This window comes from Schistocerca nitens, chromosome 1 (genome assembly GCF_023898315.1).
Source record: "Schistocerca nitens isolate TAMUIC-IGC-003100 chromosome 1, iqSchNite1.1, whole genome shotgun sequence".
NCBI lineage: Eukaryota > Metazoa > Arthropoda > Insecta > Orthoptera > Acrididae > Schistocerca > Schistocerca nitens.
In genome coordinates, this window is record NC_064614.1 from 1,266,933,523 (window position 1) to 1,266,953,555 (window position 20,033).

General features: G+C 43.5%; 1 protein-coding gene and 1 non-coding gene across 2 annotated transcripts in view; one reads left to right on the plus strand and one right to left on the minus strand.

Annotated features, from left to right (window-relative positions):
* The window catches only part of LOC126233988 (calsenilin-like), a 306,257-nt gene that overhangs the window by 243,346 nt on the left and 42,878 nt on the right, over positions 1-20,033 (plus strand). The gene's annotated exons all lie outside the window — the stretch shown is intronic.
* Positions 6,684-6,758, minus strand: Trnas-cga (transfer RNA serine (anticodon CGA)). The gene has a single exon. It is a non-coding gene; the product is annotated as a tRNA-Ser (tRNA).

Sequence of the window (20,033 nt, forward strand, 5' to 3'; positions counted from 1 at the left end):
CATTGTCGTCATTCCATTGTACAGATGACGGCAGTCCTTATTCGCAACTGCGAATTCATTTAATAAATACTTTGGCGGAGAGGATGTGCAGCAAACTGCGACTATTTGCTGATGATGCCGTGGTGTACGGTAAGGTGTCGAATGACTATAGGAAGGTACAACACGACTTACACAATATTTCTAGTTGGCGTGATGAATGACAAGGAGCCCTAAATGTGGAGAAATGTAAGTTAATTCGGATGAGTAGGAACAACATACGTGTAATGTTCGCATACAGTATTACTAGCGTCGTCCCTTACACAGTCAAGTCGTTTAAATATCTTGACGTAGCGTCGCAAAGCTGTATGAAATGGAATGAGCATGTGAGAACTGTGCTAGAGAAGGCGAATCGTCGACTTCGGTTTACTGGGAAAATTATAGGAAAGAGAGGTTCACCTGTAATGGAGATCGGATATACGATGCTAGTGCGACCTATTCTTGAGTTCTGCTGGAGTGTTTGCGATCCGTACCAGGTCGGAATGCAGGAGGACATCGAAGGAATTCAGTGGCGGACTGCTAGATTTGTTGCCGGTAGGTTCGAACAACACTTAGTGTTACGGAGATGCTTCGGGAATGCAGACGGAAATTCCTGTAAGGAAGGCGACATTCTTGACGAGAAACACTATAGAGAAAATTGAGAGAAACGTCGTTTGAAGCTGACTGCCGAACGATTCTGTTGCCTCCAACATACATTGTGCGTAACGACCATGAAAATAGATACGAGAAATTAAGACTCATACGGAGGCATATAGATACTCGTTTTTCGCCCGCTCTTTTTGCGAATGGAACAGGAAAGGAAATGACGGGTAGTGGTACTGGGTACGCTACGCCCCGCGCCGTACAGTGACTTGCTCACATCGTGGCGTGGCTGGCAGTGGTTGAGAGAATTCTGGCAGCGCATTTACAATAGTCGCTGCTTCCCACATATTTTCTGCGGTTTTTTTGCCGTTTTTCTCGGCAGATGACATGACATGACATGACATGACATGATGTATGCCGAGAAAAACCGCAGAAAATGTGCCGGAAGCAGCGACAATTGTAAACTCATGCGGTGATGTGTAGCAAATAAGATATTATGAAATTACTCACAGAAACAATATTTGGAACAAAATAGTACACATCTAATAACGTTTTACAATGGTTTATAAGTATGCTATTTCCGCATCTTTTAGAATCAATGAACCCACTGATAATGATGATATTTTCATGCACCGTCCGCTGTGGCCGAGCGGTTCTAGGCACTTCAGTATGGAACCACGCTGCTGCTAGGTCGCAGGTTCGAGTCCTGCCTCGGGCATGGATGTGTGTGATGACCTTAGGTTAGTCAGGTCTAAGTAGTTCTAAGTCTAGGGGACTGATGACCTCAGATGTTAAGTCCCATAGTGCTTAGAGCCATTTGAATCATTTTTGATATTTTAGCGGGAGCTAGTTTGCGGAAATAAAGAAACAACCAACAATAGTGACTTGCATCAAGGTGGACCCACAATCCCATGTTGTTGCGTTACCTCTCACACGGCAGTATCGCGCTTCCATTTTTCAACACGACAATACAGCTCCACACATGGGACGTTCCTCTTATGAGTCGCCTGTGTGTCGCTGTGGTTAGCATGTTCCACTGTTCTGTTCCCGGAAGAAAATGTGTGTGACCAGTGCCGGCATGCAGGATGTCGAGACCAGTTACGGCAGTTGTGGGCCAACAGTGGCTTTGTGACACCATTCCACCCGAATTAGTGCATGCACCCGGGGTAGATGCGATGAAATGACGTACAGATACGTGGACCAATACTAAAGTTCTTTGTAAATTTGATTCGATTTTGCAACTACCTCTCAACCTGTGAAATTTCATTTTGTTCCTGCCTCCCTGTCTGTGTTCTACGCCTTTTTTTTTAAGGTAGTGTACATGTATGGAAGCGCCTACGTTGTAGCCAATGACATTGGTTTTTACCTTTCCGTAGCTCCATTCTATTGGTATTCTCTCCAGTGTGTCTTCGAAGAGACTTTTCTTTTAGATATACTAAGTTTATATCTGTTTCTCCATTCCACTAGTTTTTCCTTCATTATATCCAGTATAACATAGAGCTTTTCCCGTTCACGTTGTCGACAGCCGAAACTTTGTATCACAAATTACACGTATGTTGAAACTTTCTGGCAGATTAAAACTGTGTGCCGGACCGAGACTCGAACTCGGGACCTTTGCCTTTCACGGGCTAGTGCTCTACCATCTGACCCACCCAAACACGACTCACGACCAGTTCTCACAGCTTCAATTCTGCCACTACATCGTCTCCTACCGTCCAAACTTCACAGAAGCTCTTCGCAGAAGCTCAGATGTAGAGCAGTTGCCCGCGAAAGGGAAAGGTCCCGAGTTCGAGTCTCGGAACGGCACACAGTTTTAATCTGCCAGAAAGTTTCATATCAGCGCACACTCCGCTGTAGAGTGAAAATTTCATTCTAGAAACATCCCCCAGGCTGTGGCTAAGCCATGTCTCCGCAATATCCTTTCTTCCAGGAGTGCTAGTTCTCCAAGGTTCGCAGGAGAGCTTCTCTGAAGTTTGGAAGTATGAGACGAGGTACAGGCGGAATTAAAGCTGTGAGGACGGGTCGTGAGTCGTGCTCGGGTAGCTCAGTTGGTGCCGGCATGGTAGCTCAGCGTGTTCGGTCAGAGGGTTAACTGCCCTCTGTAATAAAAAGAACTGAGTGAATGGATCAACAACGAACTTCAATGGGCGTGAGGGGACGTCCGCCACGAACAATTGCAACGAACTATAACGAACAAAATGAGATTAAAAAAAAAGTTGGTAGAGCAGTTGTCCGCGAAAGGGAAAGGTCCCGAGTTCGAGTCTCGGTCCGGCACACCATTTTAATATGCCAGGAAGTTTCATAACAGCGCACACTCCGCTACAGAGTGAAAATCTCATTCTATACGTAAGTTGTGTAAAATACCCAAGTTCTAAATCTCAGCAGGTTTCCCAGCTTGTACGCTGCACTATGCTTTCAAATGGGAACGCTTTCCCAAGGCTTGGTGCAAGCAAAAAAACGTAAAACGAAATAAAGAAAAAAGCTTGAAGGCCCTCTTTTGTTGATTCATTTGCGTGTAATCCATCGATCGTTTTGTTTTTGATGAATCAGTCTTGCTCGATGAAAGAATTGTAATTTTCTTTCGTTCTTTTACTGATGGATCATTTAGTCACAGCCGTAACACAAACGTGATCATTCAGAATTAGAGGTCGTTGTGTGATTTCTTAGGAAGGCCATGAATCCCAGGTACAAGAGGAAGCATTTAACAGAACGGAATGCGCTACGTAATGCCAGTTCCCTTAAAAGCCAGCAGCTAATGGGTCAGTAGCGTGTCACCACGCCTCCACGCAAAGTACTCTACGCGTGACCCTGTTGCTTGTGTTAAAAAATGCAAGTGTCGTGCAGCAACTCGAGGCTTTTTATCGACTCTTAAACACGGGACGTCGCATTCCACGAATGTTACCGCTCAGGACTAACTTATGCTGGGAACTACGTCCAGCACGCCGATTGGTGAATAAAAAATTTATGTTGAAGAACGTGACGCAAAGGTACCCGATTAAAACATTGTCCACATCAATCCCCCATATACACAGCATTTCCAGCTTGTAGCTTTCCTTCAGCACGCATTTTTGTACGAAGCGTCCAATACGTCCTCTTCGAACGATAACGTATGGATAAACCCTCATAGAGATGTAAGGGATGGTCTCCAAAATGAAGTAAACAGTCAGTTTACGTAAGTTGTATATTTTGCAGAGATAATCACTTTCAGACGGACACACACATGCATCGTGATGGCTGTCGACAAGGACAACAATTCACATTGTTCATGACTTTGCACCAAGTGTCCGGCGAAACAGTCCCTCGGAACCATCGAGTATTTAAATATTATGAATTAGTTGGAAAGAGAATATTATATTACACAAGGAAACAATCAATTATTTTTACCGCTTTAATATGTCAGTGTTTTGAAGTCTGACGTTTCCGTAGACAAATAACAATACAACACATTTTGAACGGCATTTTGAGCTTCTGTTTACATTACCTTGACAGGCTTCATATATTGCACTTCCGTATGCTACTTTATTCAATTTATTTTGAAACATATTTATCCCTGAAACAGTGCAAATTTCCAGCAAGTCCCAAGGAGGACATGTCAATATCATGTGTCGCGCAGGTTAGCGAACCAGGTCTTGCAGAATTCGCTTTAGTTGTAATCTCCAGTTTATTTCTTCTGAGCCTCAGAATATTGATATTGTTCACCCCAGAAAGATTCAGTATGGTACACGGTATTTCCGTTACCCACCTTCTGGCTCCTGTGGATACTGAGAAACTGCTACAGAGCTGATCACGACTAGCAGTCTCACGCTTAACGTCGTGTAGACAACAATACAATTACCTACACGTTTTAGTGAAACATGAACTAAGTGTCAGCAATCTGAGAAAAACAAAATGTACATAAATATCTTGGGTCTCGCTTGACTTCCGAAAGCACTAGTTTAGTCATGAAAGTACCTCAGAGGTTTTGCAGACGATGCCATAATCTGTAATAGATGACTATGTGAAAAAATCTGCACAAGTATTTAGTCATATCTTGAGAACAGTTCAAAGTGGTGAGAAGATTGCCATCTTGGTTTAAATGTACAAAAATGTGCTATTTTTCAATTCACAAAACGTAAAATCGTGGCACCCTCCGCGTAGAAAATCAATGAGTGACAACTGGCAACATTCACCTCATACGTATGGCTTGTGTGGAATAATTTGTGGAGATATGAAATGGGACCATCTCACAGATTCAGTCCTAAGTAAAGCTGGTAGCACACTTCTGTTCATTCGCAGAATACTTAGTCTACGAAAGAGATTGTTTACTAAACACTTGTATCGCCCTTTCAACGATATTGCTGAAGCGTATGGGATCCATACCCAATTTTTTTTAAGGACTAACAGGGGATATTGAACAAGAATAAAGAAGGGAACCACGAATGGTCACAGGTCTGTTTGACACGCAGGTAAGCAACACGGAAGTGCTGAGCAACCGCAAAGAGACAAGCCACACTCCAACAATACCATGAAAGCTTACTTACAAATTTTCAAGAAACAGTATTAATTGAAGAATCTGGAGGTATATTGCAACCTTCGATGTATAGTTTCCGTAGAGACTGCAGACACAGAATTAGGGTAACTAAATCGCGCTAAGAGATATGTAAGCCGTCATTCTTCCCATCCTCCATACCTCAACATAGAGACAAAAGATTATATACCAAGTGGTACAATGGGTAGTACCCTCTTCCATGCGCCTTGAGTCTTTTTCAGGCTATGGATGTAAATACATTACTGATACATCGAAAAGACTCTGCTTCCTACAAGGGTATGCAAAAAACTGCAACTGATTTGGGATGTTTTGAAATCCGTCTTATGCAAACACTATTTATTTCTTTTTTTCATCTAGACATGTTTCGACACCTTTGTGTCATCTACTGCGGGTCAAATTTATTTCTGTAAATTATGACATAAAGTATATAATCAGTAGTATATCGTAAGCCTAAAAATCATAATATGTGCATTTCCTTTGGTTTGTTTCGATTGCTCACCAGAAAATTAGATTTCTAATGAAACTGCGTAATTATAAATGGGCTCTGTGCCCCTTTTTGTCGTTTTTTTTTTTTTTATAGCATGTGATCTGCAAAGTTGTCATGAAGAAAATTTTTGTGCTTTTCTCAAGTACTATTTCGTGGTTAGTGGTTCTGCACAGTACGTCACTGTACTTACATTTTCCGTCCTTTTGTGAATCTCTGTTCGGATCTCACTTTTTACTGCTATTGAGCACACTGTTTGCACACTGTTATATACAAAACGTTTCGCTCACAAGTTTACTTCACACGTATTTTCCAAAAAGAACGTGACAAAACGTGATTTGAGCACAGTCAGAGAAGGAGGAGATGAGTGCTGAAGGTCCCGTCGACAACGAGTCGTTAGACATGGAGCACAAGCACGTATTAGGGAAGAGTGGAGAAGGAAAGCGACGCTGCCCTTTCAGAGGAACCACCCTAACATTTATCTTAAGCGATTTAGGAAAATCACGGAAAACCTAAATCAGAATGGCCGGACGCGGGTTTGAAGCGGCGTCCTCTCGAATGCGAGACCAGTGTGCTAACCACTGAACTGCCCCCCTCGGGCTGAGCAAATTTTGAACGTTTTGTGAAAACTATTGTGGTGTTTCTGTTGGCGCGGAGAAAGGGTGGGGCGAATGTGCTTTTTCTGATGGTGTGTGTGTGTGTAAAATGAGAGAGAGGGATTGGGGGCGAGAGAGAGAGAGAGAGAGAGAGAGAGAGAGAGAGAGAGAGACAGACAGAAGGGTAGGGAGAGAGAGAGCTGGAAAGGGGGCAGTGAGAGGATTGAGAAAACGAATGTTTTTATATTTGAAAATGTTCGATTATTATGTTCTACGTGGGGAAGTGTCTTTGTATAGTTCCCTGAGTGTTCCAGACTGTGTTTCGTTGCACACTGTTGAATTTTCATTCAAGAATTTCTCTCCTTGTATCATTGCTTTTTGTATGTTTTTGACAGAGACTATTGCTTTCTCTGAGGATCTTAAATCAATATGAAACTTCCTGGCAGATTAAAACTGTGTGCCGGGCCGAGACTCGAACTCGGGACCTTTGCCTTTCGCGGGCAAGTGCTCTACCGACTGAGCTACCCAAGCACGACTCACGCCCGGTCCTCACAGCTTTACTTCTGCCAGTACCTCGTCTCCTACCTTCCTGTGAGGACGGGGCGTGAGTCGTGCTTGGGTAGCTCAGTCGGTAGAGCACTTGCCCGCGAAAGGCAAAGGTCCCGAGTTCGAGACTCGGCCCGGCACACAGTTTTAATCTGCTAGGAAGTTTCAGTCTCAGTGTTGTTTGGGTGCTGGTGTACTGTCAGTTTTTAGGGCTCTGAGGTGTTTATCTCGTTTTGAACTTGACCTGTGCAGACAGGTTAGCATGAACTACACGTTAGCTGACAGACTCTAGTTTTGGAGAATTTGTCTATGGATGTGTTCTCGGTATTGACTGTTATTTTTATTTACACGTCAAGTTCTGTAGGACCTAGTTGAGAAGCAAATCTCCAAGCTCATGGAATGTGTCAGTGCATGAAATTACAACAGATGAAACAGATAAAAACAGTATATTTATGAACCCGAAAAAAGTCAAGCCATAAGTTCAAGTAAACGCAATCAAAAATACAACAAGAATCAGCTTAACTTTTCAAGGAACTGCTGGACAAAAAATCGTTCAAATGGGTCTAAGCCCTATGTGACTTTATATTTGAGGTCATCAGTCCCCTACTATTACAACTACTTAAACCTAACTAACCTAAGTACATCACACAGATCCATGCCCGAGGCAGAATTCGAACCTGCGACCGTAGCAGTAGCGCGGTTCCGGACTGAAGCGCCTAGAACCGCTCGGCCACAGAGGCCGGCATTAAACTCCTCGACAGAATGGATGGAGTGACCCATGAGGAAACTCTTCAGTTTCGATTTCAAAGCGCGCGGTTTACTGCTAAGAATTTTGAATTCTATTGGTAGCTTATTGAAAATGGATGCAGCAGTATACTGCACACCTTCCTGCACAAGAGTTAAGGTAGTACGATCCATCTGCAGGTTTGATTTGTGCCGAGTATTAACTGAGTGAAAGCTGCTTATTCTTAAGCTGATATTGTTAACAAGAAATGATAGTAAGGAATATACATATTGAGAAGCCCATGTCAAAATACCCAGACTCGTGAACATGGTTCGACAAGAGGTCCGTGAACTTACACCACTTATTGCCCGAACCACCCGTTTCTGAGCCAAAAATATCCTTTTAGAATGGGAAGAGTTACCCCAAAAGATAATACCACATGACATAAGCGAATGAAAATAAGCAAAGTGTACTAATTTTCGTGTCCAACGATCACTCACTTCTGACACCGTTCGAAAAGTAGAAAAAGGCAGCAGTAAATCGTTGAACAAGGTCCTGAACGTGGGCTTTCCACGACAACTTACTATTTGTCTGAATACCTAGAAATTTGAACACCTCAGTTTCACTAATCGTATGCCTATTCTGTGAAATTAAAACGTCAGGTTTTGTTGAATTGTGTGTTAGAAACTGTAAGAACTGAGTCTTACTGTGATTTAGCGTTAGTTTATTTTGTACAAGCCGTGAACTTACGTTATGAAACCGAGCTACTGTTACACTCAACATCCTTTACTACCAAGCTAATGTCATCAGCAAACAGAAATATTTTAAAGTTACCCGTAATACTAGAGGGCATATCATTTACATAAATAAGGAACGGGAGTGGTCCCAACACTGATACCTGTGGCACCCCCCACTTGGCTGTACCCCATTCAGACCCCACATCATAGCCGTTATCAACATTGTGAATAATGACCTTTTGCTGCCTGTTGCTAAAGTAAGAGGTAACCAACTGTGAGCTACTCCCCGTATTCCGTAATGGTCCAACTTCTGGAGCAATATTTTGTTTTCAACACAATCAAACACCTTAGTTAAATCAAAAAATTTGCCTAGCTTTCGAAACCTTTTGTTTAACCCATCCAGTACTTCACAGAGAAAAGAGAATATAGCATTTTCAATTGTTAAACGACTTCTAAAGCCGAACTGTACATTTGATAGCAAATCGTGTGATATAAAATGATCAATTATCCTTACATACACAGCCTTTTCAATAACTTTAGCAAACACTGATGGCATAGAAATAGGCCTAAAATTTTCTACATTATCCCTTTATCCCTTTTTATAAAGCGGCTTTACTACTGAGTACGTTAATCGTCCAGGAAACTGACCATTCCATAAAGAAAAATTACAAATATGGCTAAGTGCAGGGCTAACACGTGCAGCACCTCGTGTCTTCATGAAATTCCCCACCTTGTGGACATTTTGGTTGCTGTGGTATTTGTAGCCGCCCTCAACTCTCCCCAAGTCTAAGCCAATGGCGCGTATCCCCTACAGGTGGCAAAACGTGGCCAAGTAGTGCCGTAGGTAGTGAAACGGCATTGTTTGCTGGGCCATTGGTACCAGGCTATCGGGACTATAGATTGTCCCTCCTCCTAATCTCCAAAACTGGTGCGCTGAGGTTTCCGACAGGCAACTTTCTCGCCGTCATTTGCAACATTGCGGTTTACTCAAATGAAAGTGATATCGATGGAACTCCACATGCGACAACAACAAGAGTACGGCGTTGGAGAGGGGAGGGGCACATTCAGTCGAGTGACTTGCTGCTTTAGCAGTATACATTTGACTAGCCTACAAGTTTTCGAAGAGAGGCCGACAGAAACGAATTGCTACAAGCAGTAACAGAGAATTCACCATGTGCATTGGGCTTCATTACATGATATGCGTCACCGAGCGAGGTGGCGCAGTGGTTAGCACACTGGACTCACATTCGGGAGGACGACGGTTCAATCCCGCGTCCGGCCATCCTGATTTAGGTTTTCCGTGATTTCCCTAAATCGCTCCAGGCAAATGCCGGGATGGTTCATTTGAAAGGGCACGGCCGAATTCCTTCCCTGTCCTTCCCTAATCCGATGAGACCGATGACCTCGTAGTTTGGTCTCTTCCCCAAAACAACCCAACCCCAAACCCGCGTCCGGCCATCCTGATTTAGATTTTCAGCGATTTCCCTAAATCGCTTCAGACAAATGCCGGGATGGTTCATTTGAAAGGGCACGGCCGGTTTTCTTCCCCGTCCTTCCCTAATCCGAGCTTGTGATCGTTGTGGACGCAACGTTAAACACTAGTATCCTCCTCCACCACATGCGTCAACCTAACCACACTATCCCTCACTACGAACGGCGCGACGCAGAGTGTATGTCTTTGTACAGCAGACTCCACCTCTTGTAATAGAGGCTTTCAGAACACACGGTGGCGGCGCACCTTACGTCAGAGCACAGTGTATGTTGGTCAGAGGCAGCGTCAGGCAGGCCAGTGGCTACAGGCCAGCGGCTACACAGTGCAGCTAAGCTCCCCCCCACCCCCACCCCCCACCGACTGCACAGGTGTTATAGCCGTAGCGGGGCGGATTACCCCACAGGCGAGGCCGGCTGGCTCTAACGCTGATTTACTGCCCGGCGCGCGCAAATCCGCGCTCACACACACACACAATCTGGTCGCTTGGCAACGGCAGTTTTCCTGTGAGGTCAGCACAATCCATTCAGACCCTGCAGGTCTCGCATTTGCATCTACGTGTACACATCACGATAGCCTAACTGTGAACGGTATACAGATTTATTCGATTAATGTCTCATGGATGGGGATCACAGCCATATAGAACTTTTTAAAGACGTTATATTCACCGGTGACTGCAGAAAATTTTTGCTTTTACAATTGCAATTTCGACCTTAAATCGGCAGTAGTGTGGCCTGGAATTCTATTCTTACGCTAATGGTGTGTAGTACAACAAATCTTTTTTTTTTTACATATTTGGAATATTTTAACACTGAAATTAGTGGTTATTATTATAATTAATATTATGGTATATTATTAATAAATAGTGGTCCTAATTAAATGGGATATTATCTACAAATTGTTAGTCACATACCTGTTACAAGTATTGAGGCACACGCTCCCAATTTCTCATGGTTCAAATGGCTCTGAGAACTACGGGACTTAACTTCTGAGGTCATCAGTCCCCTAGAACTTATAACTACTTAAACCTAAGTAACCTAAGGACATCACACACATCCATGCCCGAGGCAGGATTCGAACCTGCGACCGTAGCGGTCACGCGGTTCCAGACTGTAGCGCCTAGAACCGCTCGGCCACCCCGGCCAGCTCAATTTGTCATCCATTCACTGACAAAAGTTTCTTACAGATACTCACAAACTGGTCAACAACGTCTCTAACTGAAGCCACTGTTTCTGTTTTCTTCCTGACTGCTCGATTATCTTGGTCACCAAAACGAGGAGATGGCAAGAGTAATCTGAATCTTTGAAGGGACATAGAAGCCAAAAAAAACTTTATCTCATTTCCATCAAACGTTCAAAGGTGTTCCAAATTCGGTCTACATGCCTTGCAGGTTCCTGCTAAGTACAGGAGACCACCTTTGTCATTTCACGCTTCGTTATACGTATTAGTACGTTTACTTGTCAATGCTTCTCTCACTGATTCTCCATGCGCTTTTTTGTGAATATAAAAATCTGTTCCATAATATCAGGAAATATTGAGAGATGGAAACACTTCAATGGTGTGTGGCAATACCAGCAACGCATGAAAAATGGGTAACAGTGTCGTGCTACTTTGTTCTAACATCACCTTGGGGAAATTTTTTCCTCCATTCACTCGCTCCAGCTTTCCCCAGATAATAACTATCGCTCACCTGATCTTCATCGACTCTGTCTCCTCCCTGCTGTCATGATGTGTCGTGATCTTCATCTCCATCACCGGAATCACCTGGCCCCTTATCAAGTACGTGATTAATCTGCGCTCGCACTTTGTCCCCTTCTGGCCCATAACAGTCGATTATAACAACTATTGCTATTTATTATAAATCAGATATCATGTCTTATGTAAAATACGCACTAAAACGCAATGAAATGCTGCCTCGACTTCTGCTTGTTATGGGTAAAGCTGAAACTTGTGTCAACAGAATCTCACGACGTCCTGTTCTACATCTACATCTACATCCATACTCCGCAAGCCACCTGACGGTGTGTGGCGGAGCGTACCCTGAGTGCGTCTATCGGTTCTCCCTTCTATTCCAGTCTCGTATTGTTCGTGGAAAGAAGGATTGTCGGTATGCTTCTGTGTGGTCTCTAATCTCTCTGATTTTATCCTCATGGTCTCTTCGCGAGATATACGTAGGAGGGAGCAGTATACTGCTTGACTCTTCGGTGGAGGTATGTTCTCGAAACTTTAACAAAAGCCCGTACCTAGCTACTGAGCGTCTCTCCTGCAGAGTCTTCCACTGGAGTTTATCTATCATCTCCGTAACGCTTTCGCGATTACTAAATGATCCTGTAACGAAGCGCGCTGCTCTCCGTTGGATCTTCTCTATCTCTTCTATCAACCCTATCTGGTACGGATCCCACACTGCTGAGCAGTATTCAAGCAGTGGGCGAACAAGCGTACTGTAACCTCCTTCCTTTGTTTTCGGATTGCATTTCCTTAGGATTCTTCCAATGAATCTCAGTCTGCCATCTGCTTTACCGACGATCAACTTTATATGATCATTCCATTTTAAATCACTCCTAATGCGTACTCCCAGATAATTTATGGAATTAACTGCTTCCAGTTGCTGACCTGCTATTTTGTAGCTAAATGATAAGGGATCTATCTTTCTATGTATTCGCAGCACATTACACTTGTCTACATTGAGATTCAATTGCCATTCCCTGCACCATGCGTCAATTCGCTGCAGATCCTTCTGCATTTCAGTACAATTTTCCATTGTTACAACCTCTCGATACACCACAGCTTCATCTGCAAAAAGCCTCAGTGAACTTACGATGTCATCCACCAGGTCATGTATGTATATTGTGAATAGCAACGGTCCTATGACACTCCCCTGCGGCACACCTGAAATCACTCTTACTTCGGAAGACTTCTCTCCATTGAGAATGACATGCTGCGTTCTGTTATCTAGGAACTCTTCAATCCAATCCCACAATTGGTCTGATAGTCCATATGCTCTTACTTCATTAAACGACTGTTGGGAACTGTATCGAACGCCTTGCGGAAGTCAAGAAGCACGGCATCTACCTGGGAACCCGTGTCTATGGCCCTCTGTCTCTCGTGGATGAATAGCGCGAGCTGGATTTCACACGACCGTCTTTTTCGAAACCCATGCTGATTCCTACAGAGTAGATTTCTAGTCTCCAGAAAAGTCATTATACTCGAAAATAATACGTGTTCCAAAATTCTACAACTGATCGACGTTAGAGATATAGGTCTATAGTTCTGCACATCTGTTCCACGTCCCTTCTTTAAACGGGGATGACCTGTGCCCTTTTCCAATCCTTTGGAACGCTATGCTCTTCTAGAGACCTACGGTACACCGCTGCAAGAAGGGGGGCAAGTTCCTTCGCGCACTCTGTGTAAAATCGAACTGGTATCCCATCAGGTCCAGCGGCCTTTCCTCTTTTGAGCGATTTTAATTGTTTCTCTATCCCTGTGTCGTCTATTTCGATATCTACCATTTTGTCATCTGTGCGACAATCTAGAGAAGGAACTACAGTGCAGTCTTCCTCTGTGAAACAGCTTTGGAAAAAGACATTTAGTATTTCGGCCTTTAGTCTGTCATCCTCTGTTTCAGTACCATTTTGGTCACAGAGTGTCTGGACATTTTGTTTTGATCCACCTACCGCTTTGACATAAGACCAAAATTTCTTAGGATTTTCTGCCAAGTCAGTACATAGAACTTTACTTTCGAATTCATTGAACGCCTCTCGCATAGCCCTCCTCACACTAAATTTCGCTTCACGTAATTTTTGTTTGTCTGCAAGGCTTTGGCTATGGCTATGTTTATGTTTGCTGTGAAGTTACCTTTGCTTCCGCAGCAGTTTTCTAACTCGGTTGTTGTACCACGGTGTCTCTTTTCCGTCTCTTACGATCTTGCTTGGCACATACTCATCTAACGCATATTGTACGATGGTTCTGAACTTTGTCCACTGATCCTCAACACTATCTGTACTTGAGACAAAACTTTTGTGTTGAGCCGTGAGGTACTCTGTAATCTGCTTTTTGTCACTTCTGCTAAACAGAAAAATCTTCCTACCTTTTTTAATATTTCTATTTACGGCTGAAATCATCGATGCCGTAACCGCTCTATGATCGCTGATTCCCTGTTCTGCGTTAACTGTTTCAAATAGTTCAGGTCTGTTTGTCACCAGAAGGTCTAATATGTTAACGCCACGAGTCTGTTCTCTGTTTAACTGCTCAGGGTACTTTTCAGATAAAGCACTTAAAAAAATTTCACTGGATTCTTTGTCCCTGCCACCCGTTATGAACGTTTGAGTCTCTCAGTCTATATCCGGCAAATTAAATCTCCACCCAGAACTATAACATGGTGGAGAAATCTACTCTAAATATTTTCCAAATTTTCCTTCAGGTGTTCTGCCACAACAGCTGCTGAGCCAGGGGGCCTATAGAGACATCCAATTACCATGTATGAGCCTGCTTTAACCGTGACCTTCACCTAAATCATTTCATATTTCGGATCTCCGTCAATTTCCTGTTCTCAACTTAAGTTACAAAAACCCACTTGCACTACTCTACTGACATCTAGTAATAGCTACCTGGAACCACAAAGCAGTGTCACACGCCATCTGGCAATTAACTAAGAAACTCGTCAGAAGGGGTGTACCTCACCCCTACTCACAACTCCCGGGCTGAGGCCATTATCAAGCGATGCACGTCGGACAACTGCGCTTGAACGTGTGTCAAAGATTAACCTGCTCCGATTTGTACATTTGTCATCGTCGTATCTGAGCCTTTCAAACGTAAGGATGCAACAATATTAAACGAGCAAGACGATGTGTGCATCGTGGAAAATATATAAATTACATAAAGTATTACAAATGTCGGCGTCCTTAACGCGAACCCCAACGAATCACTGTTCTTGAACTTCGCGCCCGCTGCTTCAATTCATACGCATGCAGTGTCCGTGAACAGGGGTTCGATGGGATTCGAGTTAAGGATGTCAACATTTGTAATATATTATGTAATTTACATCATTTTACACGACGTACGCAGCCTCGCGCTCGTGTAATATTGCTGTTTTCTTGCGATTAAAAGGCTCAAATGCGACACATGTACATGCTGGAGGAGTTTAATGTTTGACATATGAGGCGCATTTGCCTGCAGTAGACTACTTGATAACGACTCTAAGGCTAAAATTGAACCTGTGAAAATAAAATCATTCTACACTCAACGGCGAATATAACGTGTTTAACAAATATTGCTCGAATAGACTATAGATGTGCTGTAGTTTAGCCAAGAATGGAAACATGAAACCATAAAATACAGGGTGGCCCACAGGAAGTGCACACAGACTTCTGCTAAAGCGAAGAGTACTGGTTTACTTGCTACAAAACCTGCAAAAATATTTCGCCCACTGCACGTATCAACAGCGTACAAAATGTTTCAAGTTGCAGCTGTGGCTACTAACCAAATGAGAGAAAATCGTAGAACGAAAACTGCTTAATATAATTTGGGATGCAACCTTCACACGTAAAACACAGTCGCCCTTAGTAGCCATGTTACCAATGCATTATTAACGCTGACGTGGTACCAAAAATGTGTTCAGATTTTCTTTGGTTAGAATGCTCGCTCAATACTTTGCAAAGTTCACTTCCGACTATCAATTCTAAGTTAAGATTCCGCATCACGCCACATGGAATTTGAGTTATTTGAAAAAAGTCAAAGTTACACACAAAAAACCCGGAATTTGCACAACCGCCTTTTACGCCCATTACGTAATAGTTTTCTATATTTCGTAGACTTTTATTTGTTAGTGGTAGCTCTAAAACAAAACTCAGATCGTCACAAGAAAAGGGGCCTGGTTCTTCCAGCCTTCAAATAGCAGTCCATCTCGCAGTTACAAATGCGCCCAAAAGCGTTGTCTTATCGTTGACTGAGTCCAGATACAGATTTCGACTGATGTATTCAATCCTGCGTTTTCAGTTGCACACCCTGTTTGTTAACAACATTTGTTTAGACCAACGTATTAAAAACTAACTTTCGGAATCTCAGACAATAACAGACTAATCCCCTCTTTAATGACTGATTACTGAAATATTCTTGTTCCCCAAAAACCGTATAGTGGCGTCTTATAATATACAAATCTCCCGCTTGTATGTGGCTGATTCGTGCGGTAAAGACCGACGCTTGGGTGACAAAAATCGTTGGATAGGGTGAGGCACGTATGGTGATGGCGGTAGTATCGCGTACACGACGTATAGAAGGGCACTGCATTGGCGGAGCCGTCATTCTTACTCAGGCGATTTGTGTGGAAAGGTTTCCGATGTGATTATGGCCGCACTACGGCAATTAACAGACTTTGAACGGGTAATGTAGTTTAAATTATTCCATTTCGAAAATCGTCAGTGAATTCAGTATTGGAAGAGCCACAGTATCAAGAGCGTGCCGAGAACACCAAATTCCGGGCATTGCTTCTCACCACGGACAACGCAGGGCCAAGACCTTCACTTAACGACCAGGAGCAGCGGCGTTTGCGTAGAGTTGTCAGTGCTAACAGACAAGCAACATTCGTGAAATAACCGCAGAATCAATATGATACGTACGACAATCATCCGTTAGAACAGTGTGGCGAAATTTGGCGGTAATGGGATACGGCAGCAGACGACCGACGCGAGTGCCTTTGCTGACTACACGACATCGCCTGCAGCGCCTCTCCTGGAACCTAGGCGACTGGAAAACCGTGGCCTGGTCGGATGAGTCCCGATTTCAGTTGGTAAGAGGTAATGGCAGGGTTCGACCGTGGTGCAGACACCACGAAACCGTGGACCGAAGCTGTGAACAAGGCGCTGTTCAAGCCGGTGGTGGCTCCGTAACTGTGTGAGGTGTGTTTACATGGCATGGACAGGGTCCTCTGATCTAACAGCTACTTAGGGACCATCTGTAGCTGTTCATGGACGTCTTGCTTGCGAAGAAGATGGAATTTTTATGGATCACATTGCGCCATGTCATCGGATCACAATTGTTCGCGGTTGGTTTGAAGAACATTCCGGACAGTTCGAGCGATTGATTTGGCAACCCAGGTCGCCCGACATGAGCCCCATCGAATATTTATAGGACATAATGGAGAGGTCACATAGTGTGGTAAATCCTGTACCTGCAATAATTCGCAATTATGGACGACTGCAGAGGCAAAATGGCTAAATATTTCGGCAGGGAACTTCCACCGACTTTTTGAGCCACGCCACGTCGAGTTGCTACGCTACGCCGGGTGGAAGGAGGTCCGACACGATATTAGGAGGTACCCCATGACTTTTATCACCTCAGTGTGTATTCCCATGGTTTCATACACTAACTGTGAATACTCACCAGCCACATACGTACCATATTTATTCCTTCATTCACTCAAGTCAGAAAATCAATGAATTGGCGTCATTTAACTTGTGATATAACGTCGATAAAAATAAAAATAATTACGTGAAAGTAGTTTATAGATAATGTTTTTCCTTCTTACTGAAGAGCTAGTTGTTTGTTAAAAGCCGGCCTGAGTGGCCGAGCGGTTCTAGGCTCTACACTCTGGAACCGCGCGACCGCTACGGTCGCAGGTTCGAATCCTGCCTCGGGAGTGGATGTGTGCGATGTCCGTAGGTTAGTTAGGTTTAAGTAGTTCTAAGTTCTAGGGGACTGGTGACCTCAGCAGTTAAGTCCCATGCCCGCATCTCGTGGTCGTGCGGTAGCGTTCTCGCTTCCCACGCCCGGGTTCCCGGGTTCGATTCCCGGCGGGGTCAGGGATTTTCTCTGCCTCGTGATGGCTGTGTGTTGTGTGCTGTCCTTAGGTTAGTTAGGTTTAAGTAGTTCTAAGTTCTAGGGGACTTATGACGACAGCAGTTGAGTCCCATAGTGCTCAGAGCCATTTGAACCATTTAGTTAAGTCCCATACTTCTCAGAGCCATTTGAACCACTTTTGTTTGTTAAAATTCTTTCTTGAACGTTTAGCTGATACTTAAGAACTTTTCATGCCGCTTCTGTGATACGGAAGTTCTAATTTCGATGGTTTGTGTCATATTATATATCATTAAACGCTGAAGTTAACACTGTCATTAACTATTGACATAGTAAACTATTGTACCAAGTTCTATGCCAAAGACAAGCTGAATTCATTATAATTTACGCAATGTGTCGTCGCCTGTACGGTAGCGATATCGTACGGCAAGAGCCGCATGTTTGCTCATGCGAGAACACAGCTGTCACGTTGAAGCTATGACTCACACAGCTGCTACACCTGGACAAGAATAACAAAGTGGTTGAAAACGAAGTACTGTTGAGCGAGGAATGGGGCGATGTTTGTTCGCCTGTGGATAAGCGCGCAGTGTGGTTTTTGCGGCAACAGCTGTGAGGTCCCGTAGTGACCAGTTTCTCACGCTCCCTGCGAATGTACAGTATTGAATTCGCTTTGCAGTATCGTAAAGTTCTTGTCGCTTAATCTACACACTGCTCTGTACAAAATAATATCGTCTTCCTATTATTTTCATCTCAGCAAAAGCAGCAAGAAGTGCACTGCTTTTACAATTAATCAGAACGACTCACATTTAGTTGCCGTATTCGATATGCAGTGGGTGCTAAAATGGATCTGAGTACATCATGTAAATACAATAACTAACGATGTTAAATTAATATAACTGCTGAAATACTTACCAATCACTATAGTGTACACGTCACATTTGTGCGAGATAAGGTTTGTTGTGGAAATGCGGTATACACCATTTACTCAAAATATGAAAACAAAACGACAAATTAGCGCAGTTGTTAGTGCCCTTAGTTCAGAGTCACTTTCGTCCTCAAGACCGTCGTTATCTGTGCTCTGGTCCGTGGAAGAGTCACTGTAATTGCTCAGAGATATAATATTTTCGATTTTATTTTCTGCACTCACTTTTCCATGCTTCTTCAATTACCAGGCGTACAAAAACATGTTCAAATGTGTGTGAAATCTTATGGGACTTAAAGGCTAAGTTCATCAGTCCCTAAGCTTACACACTACTTAACCTAAATTATCCTAAGGAAAAACACACACACCCATGCCCGAGGGAGGAGTCGAACCTCCACCGGGACCAGCCGCACAGTCCATGACTGCAGCGCCCTAGACCGCTCGGTTAATCCCGCGCGGCTGTGGCGTACATTACTCCACAACTCTGTCGTTATTTGTGGCACTGCTTCCTCTAGCAGTTTTTGAATTTCTGCCGCAGTGAAGCTTTTGGTATTTGTCTCTACGTAATGTCTGATCTTTGCTGAAATCGTTTCGATACCGTTGAAGTCGCAGTTGTATGATGGAAGCCAAAGATCCTTGTCACCGTATTCTTCAGCCACCTTGTAAACAACCTACCGTTGAAACTATAGCTTTTTTAAATTTTTCATCAGTACCATGAGCACTGTGACGTTTCAAACATTCAACAGGCTTTTTTCGTTGCAATCTTCAGAGTTCTATCTTTAATAACGGAAAGGTATGGGGAGTTATCCCTTACAATGACAGATGTCCGATTTAAGTTTTCCAATAGTTGCCCATTGAAGCATTTCAGACAACTATCGTACTTCACCTCCTCGTGGTAGTAGCTTGTTTGTAAGTGAGGAGGCAGTTCGGTACGAAATTATATCACGTTCCAGCAAGCAAGACAATAATTCTTGCGTCTTGTCCTCGAGGAAAGCAGAACTTCCACATACACTATAATTTGTTCACTCTTTTGTGACGGAATGCACAGCTCTTTTTTATAGTTGAATGTTATTTTCTCTCGTAATATTCATATAGGTGCGACGAGCAGCATCTCGTTGAAATGAGTCCAAGTCTGTTAGTCGTCTTTTTGTTGTTAGCTTACAAGGTGAACCTACCATAAGTCGCTCTCTGATAAAAGTCGAACCTTGGTAGGATGAAAGAAGGACGAAAATAAAGGGATAACTCTTTTTGGCTTAGGTGTCAACACGCAATAGCTTCCGAGAAAATTCATGTGATCATTTAAAAAATTCCAGCGTTCAGTGTCAGTTTTAGTAATGGCATGATACAGACTGCGTTAAGTTTCTACCTGTTAACGTGGTGGCTATTATTATTAATTTAATAGCCTCTGTGGATATAACAGCGTGGTAATTGTCAGCCTGAGCTGGAGTTGCATGTTACTGAAACGGAAGATGTTATCGGTCCTTCCGAACGCAGGGTCGGCACGTCACATCTCTCCGTCGAACGTACATTTAGCTGACATGATAATATCATACGTGCCAAGAACATGCATGTTCCGTCGAAAGTCCGCTATTACGACA